The sequence below is a fragment of the Diceros bicornis genome (genome assembly GCF_020826845.1).
Source record: "Diceros bicornis minor isolate mBicDic1 chromosome 30 unlocalized genomic scaffold, mDicBic1.mat.cur SUPER_30_unloc_2, whole genome shotgun sequence".
Taxonomy (NCBI): domain Eukaryota; kingdom Metazoa; phylum Chordata; class Mammalia; order Perissodactyla; family Rhinocerotidae; genus Diceros; species Diceros bicornis.
Window position 1 is genome coordinate 4,450,325 of NW_026690900.1, and position 6,117 is coordinate 4,456,441.

At 43.4% G+C, this 6,117-nt stretch overlaps 1 long non-coding RNA gene across 1 annotated transcript; it reads left to right on the forward strand.

Moving 5' to 3' along the window:
• Positions 1–272: 272 nt before the first annotated feature.
• Positions 273–4,094, forward strand: LOC131402112 (uncharacterized). The gene is made up of 3 exons (XR_009218289.1): positions 273–388; positions 738–805; positions 4,032–4,094. It is a non-coding gene; the product is annotated as an uncharacterized LOC131402112 (long non-coding RNA).
• The last annotated feature ends 2,023 nt before the right edge of the window (positions 4,095–6,117 follow it).

A 6,117-nucleotide genomic window follows, 5' to 3' on the forward strand; every position in this document is an offset into this window, starting at 1 on the left:
CCATTTTTGTGACCACCCCTCTCTCAGTTTCCTCACTCACCTCCCATTTCCTCCTTCCTGTTATGGCCCAAACCCCAGAGGATTCAGGACCTCTCTCTAGATTCGCCACGTCCCTCTCTCCCCAGGACTGAGAAGGATGGGGCAGCCACCAGTGTGGACGTTGTCTGCACCCACCACCCTGACCCCGTCGGCCACCATGCCTCTGTGCTGGGAGCTGAGAGTCTCCACCTGTCTGCTATTCCTCTCAGTGGCTCCAGGCTCTGCACCCTGGAGTTTATGCATGCAGAGAGAGCACCAGTTACATTTCCGCAGCATCAGCTGGAACCTCAGCAACCCGGAGCTCACATCCTCGGAGTACACCGCCCTGCAGAGAGACACCCAGGACCAGGTGGGGTCTCCCCTCTCCCGTCTCTCCTTGCCCTGAGAGCACCCTCATTCCTCTGCTTGACTTACATCTGTTACATTATTGTTTCAATTCTTCACTTTCCCTGCGTGTCTGGGTTCTCTCACTTTCCAGAGGTGATGTCCTAGCTGCCTTCCCCATTTCTCACGTAGGTAAACTGAAGCTCAGAAAGGGGAGTATTTTGCCTAAGGTCACACAATGTGTTAGGGGCAGAGCCAGGATTTGAAGTCAGGTCTCCCTTGCCCCAAGGTCTGTGATCTTTCACTGGCTCCAGTGGCCCCCTGCGTCCACAGGAGACATCCGTCTCAGCCACTCTCCCTCTCATTTGTTCTAGGTCACCAAGCTCTACAGAGGCAGCCAGCTGTGAGACATATTCCACTCCTGCCTGGTCACTGACTTGATGTAGGTTGAGGAGATTGGAAGCATTGGTTGAGCTGATGGCTGATGGCTCTGAGCTCCCGTGACACATCCTTGATCTGGAAGTCACTTACATGGTGCCCATTCTGCCCCACATCCCTGTCAGCTAATCCTAACATCTCCATCCATAGGTTTTCGGGGGTTGAGAAAAGCATTAACATTTGGGGCCATCAACCTCCAGCATCCTCCTCCTCCTCCTCTTCTGGAGACTTTCAACAAATATCAGCAGTCTAACTGTGCTCTCCAATAGTGAAGCCACTAACCACATGGGGCAATTTAAATTTTTTATACACCGTTGGGATACGATTCACATATTGTGTGTGGGGGTGGTTGTATTTTTTAGGTTTTTGTATATACAATGTCTTCTCCTCTGCAAAACTAATAGTGTTACCTCTTCCCTTCCAATCTGGGTTTCTTTTATTCCTTTTTCTTGCCTAATTGCCTTCATTAGAACCTGTAGTACCTGTTATTAACATATGAGATGAAGGAAGACATCTTTGTCTTGTCCCTGTCTTAGGGGGAAATTTTCAGTCTTTCACATTGAACATGGTGTTAGCCTTGGGTTTTTCATCGATGCTATTTATAAGTTGAGAAAGTTTTTTTCTATTCCTAATTTGTTGAGTGTTTTCTTTTTTAGGCATGAAGGGCATTGTATTTTGTGAAATTCTTTTCTATATATATGGTTGAAAATACGTGGTATTGGTCCTTAGTCTATTAATATGGTGTATTATATAATCAAGTTTTCAGATATTAAGACAACCCTTCAACTAGAGGTGAGAGATTAAGATGTTCTCAAGTCTGTCCTGGGCCTGCCACATCCCTGAGCCTTTGTGGTCTTCTAGATGTCCGCAAATACACTGCAGCTTTCAAAGCCCCCCGTGGACATCTCATTCCCCCAATTTTTCCTCTAAGGTTTTGGCTCGCCTCTTACCTGCCTCAGCTGGAATCACTCCCTCAGGCCACTACGATAGAAAACAATTAGCGCTGATTGTTTTTACCAAGTGCCTGGGGACCTACATTCCACCCTGGGCAAGCTCTGAGTCAAGTAAGGACAAGCCCTTAACATGGGGCTTTTTCAGGGAGCTGCCAGGCAGGTCAGCTAGTGACAGTTCGATGGGGATGGTTCTTTTTAGAACTCTAAACCCATTATGGCTGCTTGGCTGATGGTTGTCTCAGCTACCATGGTTCTAAGACTGATGGTTTTCAAAGTTATGGAGGATATTGTGAGAGCAGGATGGGAATAGTGAAAGTTATAGTGCCGCAAAATTTGCTACCTTTATCAAGATTCCACCGTGTGTCTTCACTAAACCCTCCTCAAAATCTTACAAGCCTTTGATTAATTTCTAGGCTTCTGAAAAGTTGATTTTGACCATTTTTACCAGTGTTCTCATTGTTTTTATGCATTTTCAAAAGTCCTTACTCCAAAGTTTCAAAAATGTTCTCCCTGTGGTTATTTACTTATATATTACGTACTTGAAATTAAATTACATGAGAAATTCAGTTCCTCACTCACACACACTAGCCACATTTTAAGTGCTCGATAACAACATGGGGCTAATAATGAGTGTATTTGGGAGTGCAGACAAATGTTTACATTACTGCAGAAAGTTCTTTTGGACAGGACCCAGAAGCAGGGTATCTAAAATCAGGGTAGAATTCCAGACACCCTTGTTCATCCTTTGTGCCCTTCCAGGTCTGTCCCCCACAGTAACTACACTGGAGTGGACTCCCTGTGTACCTTGCCACCTTGGCACAGAGACTGGACAGAGTTGCCATCTATGAGGATTCCTGTGGCTGACCCAGAATGGTACCCAGCTGCAGAACTTGACCCTGGACAGGAAGAGTGTCCTTGGGGATGGTCAGGCTCCCTGGTCATTGGGAAAGGAAGTGAGGCATTTCTGGGGACTCTGGATACCTGGGGCTGAGAGAGCATTGAACTTTCTCAGGCTGGCAGGTGGTGGCACAGTCCCCCAGTCTTTCCCCACCATTGAGAGAGAGAAAAGGACACCAGTGTAATATAGGTGGCCCTCACCTTCTCCTAGACATCTCTGTGACCTCAAACTAGTCACCGCCCCTCTCTGGACATTAGTTTCCTTATCTCTGCACTGAAAGCCACTGGGCCAGATGGTCAGTGAGGGCCTCCAGCTGTGTGTGAAGCAGACTTGCAGGTTTGGGGGTGGATCTGTTTCCTGATCCACAGGCTATAGTTTGCCAAGTCCCACTCTAGATGAGCACCAATGCTCTAGAACTTTCTGCAGTGGTGGAATGTTCTATATCTGTGCTGTCCAGTGCATAGCCACATGTGACTGTTGACTGCTCGAAGGATGATATTGTGACTCGTCTTTATTGTTACTGATTTTTAATGTTACTGAGGTACTAGAATTTTTATTTTATTTAACTAAAGTTAATTTTAATTCAAAAAGAGACTTGTTGCTGCTGCATATGAGACAGCACACCTCTAAGTGGTTGTCTGGATAGAGGTACACGTAGGGGGACCTGCACCCCTCCACTCATTCCCACTGGATGCTGTGTGTCTTACTCTCCTGGAGTTTATGTTGTAGCTGTCAATAACAAGAATAGGGAATTGAAACTTATCAATTATTTGATGTGAACGAACTCATACTTGCAGGCGGAAATCAGAAAAGACTTCCTGCAGGAAATTACATTGTAGGTTAATCCTAGAAAATGAATATTAAGCAAATAGATAAAGGAGAAGGGGATGATGTGTTCCTAGGCATGGAAGAACACTTTTCAGTGTGAATTTACAAATTTAGAGAGATCCCATAGGCTTGCCAACTGTGATGACCTATTCTCCCCATGGCTGTCGTGAGAAAGTCCATTCAAATTCACTCATCTGTGCCCAGATGTATGAATTTGGTTTAATTAATTACACTTTTGTTCTGTGATAATGGCCTTGGATTTTGTAGCAAAGTGTGCCCACTTTTTAGAGATGGAACTAAAATGGGGTGAAACATCATGATGTCTACTTGACTTTAATATTTCATTGAATACGTGGGATGAATCAAGTGTGGCAAGTGTTAATAATTTATACATTGATGAAATATTGTTTTAATTGGATGGAATATACATTGGTAAATCTAGATGATGGATGTTTATGAGACTGTTCCCTTTATTTTTCTGTGTGTCTAAAAAGTTATATTAAAAAGAGTGAAACACACTCACATGCATTCTCCATTTTATTCACTTCCAGAATATACTCCCAACAGAGATGACACCTTGATTGTGAAGCCTGGTAAGCCTGCAGGAAGCCCCAGCCCAGGGTATGAGGCGAGTATCTTGATCCTGTGCCTCATCGAAGAGAACCAGGTGAACAGGTTTTTGGATGATGAGGAAAGTTGACCAAACCTTTTCAAGGATGGTTGAGGCACAGTGGGGTCAGCAGGAGTCCTGGGGCGATGACAGGAGGTGGTTCACCCCACCACTTGTCTCCCCAAACCTCATTTTCTGGGCCCTCATCCTCATCTTCTTGGTGGGACTCCTGGTGCTTATACAGGCCTGACCTGCTGTCTCCTGGTTAGACATGACGTGCTGCTTGTCTTCTTACTATTGGGTTGCAAGAGCTCTTTATATATTATAAATACACGTCCTTTTCTAGGGATATGTTTTGCAGATGTTTTCTCCCAGTCTGTGCGTGTCTTGCTTTCTCCTTCACAACATGCGTTATTGGGGAAATGCAAGTGACAGTCATCATGAGATTCCACCACACTTGAGAATGTCTATAATTAAAAAGACTGACTATAGCAAGTGTTGTTGAAGATGTCAAGTCACTGAAACTCTCATCGATTGCTGGTGAAAAATAGCTTGGATGTGTCTTTAATAATTACATACGTCTGCCCAGCCATTCCTCTCCTAGGAATCCATCCAAGGGAAATAAACACATATGTCTATACACAGACTTGTACACACGTGTTGATAACAACCTATTTATAGTAGACAAAAACGGAAAACAACACAAATGTCCATCTACTGGTGAACGGATATGCAAAGTGTGGTATATCCCCACCTTGGAATACTATTCAACCATAAAATAGACTGAATTATTTTTTCTTTTTTAATTATTTTATTGAAATTATAAAGGGTTTTAACATTGTGTAATTTCAGGTGTTCATTATTATTTGTGACTTTCTGTATAGACTGCATCGTGCTCAGCACCAGTAGTCTAACTTTTATCCATCACCATGCATATGTGGCCATTTAACTCTTTCACTCAACACCCAGCCCCCTTCCCCTCTGGAAACCACTAATCTGTTCTCTTTATTCTTGTGTATGGTTATCTTCTACATATGAGTGAAATCATGCATATTTGTCATTGTCTGGCTTATTTCATTTAACATCATACCCTCAAGGTCCATCCAGGTTGTTGCAAACAGGACGATCTTGTCTTTTTTTTCTGGCTGAGTAGTGTTCCATTGTATATAATACATACCACATCTTCTTTATCCATTCATCTGTAGCAGGGCACTTGGGTTACTTCCATGTCTTGGCTATTGTGAATAATGCTGCAGTGAACGCAGGGGTGCATAGATCTCTTTGAATTGTTGATTTCAATTTCTTCGGATAAATACCCAGTAGCTGGAAGGTATGGTATTTCTATTTTTGTTTTTTTGAGAAATCTCCATACTGTTTTCCCTGGTGAATGCACCAGTTTGCACTCCCACCAGCAGTGTGTGAGGGTGTGCTTTTCTCCTTATCCTCTCCAACATTTGTGATTTTTTGTCTTGGGAATTATGGCCATTCTGACAGGTGTAAGGTGAACTTTCATTGTAGGTTTGACTTGACTATCCCTAATAATTAGTGATGTTATACATCTTTTCATGTGTCTGATGGCCTTCCATATATCTTCTTTGGAAAAATGTCTGTTCATATCCTCAGCCCATTTTTAGATTGGATTGTCTGGTTTTTTTTGTTGTTGGGTTGTATGAGTTGTTTATATATTTTGGAGATTAACCCCTTGTCAGATATATGATTTGCAAATATTTTCTCCCAGTTGGTGGGTTGTCTTTTCGTGTTTTTTTTTTTTTTTACTTGTGAGGAAGATCGGCCCTGAACTAACATCCAAGCTAATCCTCCTCTTTTTTTCTGAGGAAGACCGGCTCTGAGCTAACATCTATTGCCAATCCTCCTCTTTGTTTTTTCCCCCAAAGTCCCAGTTGATAGTTGTATGTCATAGTCGCACATCCTTCTAGTTGCTGTATATGGGACGCGGCCTCAGCATGGCCGAACAAGCGGTGCATCTGTGCGTGTCTGGGATCCAAACCTGGGCCGCCAGTAGCGGT